The sequence below is a fragment of the Eublepharis macularius genome, chromosome 8 (genome assembly GCF_028583425.1).
Source record: "Eublepharis macularius isolate TG4126 chromosome 8, MPM_Emac_v1.0, whole genome shotgun sequence".
NCBI classification, from domain to species: Eukaryota; Metazoa; Chordata; class Lepidosauria; order Squamata; family Eublepharidae; genus Eublepharis; species Eublepharis macularius.
This window is the reverse complement of record NC_072797.1, coordinates 108,845,143-108,846,389: the sequence shown is the minus strand read 5'-3', so window position 1 is coordinate 108,846,389 and position 1,247 is coordinate 108,845,143.

The following is a 1,247-nucleotide window of genomic DNA, read 5'->3' as shown; positions in this document are numbered from 1 at the left end:
ACAGTTAAAGTATAAACACCTCAAGGAAGCAGAAGAGAGAAATAATGTTTTCTTATATTTAAGTCCTGAGACAAACATTTTAAGGTTTCCTGTAAATCTGGTTGAATGTATAATTCTACATAGGAGATGAAGATAACTGAAAGCCAGTTACGCCACCTAAGAACTGCACAGTCTATGCAGAAACAAGGCCAAAAGAAGCAAGGGCAGATAGGCCTCCATGCCCTTGAGTGGTCTGTTAGTGGAGCTAGGTAAGGGCAACTGGTTTTCTGCAGCAGGGCAAGGCTGTACTTCCTGGAAGGAAGGGAGTACTTGGATGTTAGAGCAATGTACACATTTAAACACTTGTATGTTGTACAGTTTTGGTTTAGATTTCAAGTGGGGCACGGCATTTTTGAATATTAAAATCCATTTGTGTAGAAAGCATGGCAGGAAAAATAGTTCGAGCTTAGCCTTTTTTCTGATGCGTTACATTTCTACAAGCTAGGAGGGTTTTTTTCCTGAAGTCATACTGACAGGGTTGTGACCCCTGCCATACTCTGGGGGTTTGGGGTTCACCGTGGGGCTGCAGACCTGATCTGCTGTGACATAGTTTGAGAGTGCTATTAGGCCCCTGTGTATTAAACTTGCTGGGAAAGTGGCTTGAGAAGCTGTGTGAAACTGAGAAGGAATGCAGTTATCAGCGTTGCCAAGGAGACGTGGCTTGAGAAGGACTGGATTCCTAGTCATAACAATTCTTTCACTTTACTTTCTTTTGCTGTATAGATGGGAACATAGCTGTCTGTGTGTGGGGGGGTAGAGTGGGTTGTGCTTGAAGGGTTTAATATGCCTAGTAGCGGGAGGGAAAGGTTATTCCTGACAAGAAATGTCTGCGGTGCTGTACTATTAGATTCTCAATAAAGCTTTAACACGTGTCTCCATGGTCTCGGGCAGTGAAGTTACTGAGATCTAAATTGGCAGTCCTTGACAGCTACATTCCCAAGATCACTCCTCCTGAAAAATATGATTATTTATTTATTTAAAGCATTTATATGCCATCTTTCCACACAAATAAGATCCCCAAGGCAAAATGAATGCAGTGGCTTTAAGTGGGTTTGGAGGATCCTATGGTTTTTCCTTCTGACCCCTGAGCACCATAATCTATCAGCCACTACAGTGAGGGGATTTCTTTACTTTCAAAAAGGTTGCATTTTTAATTACAGTGAAACTTTAAATAAATTAACCAAGCATCTTTAACTGCAAACTACAGA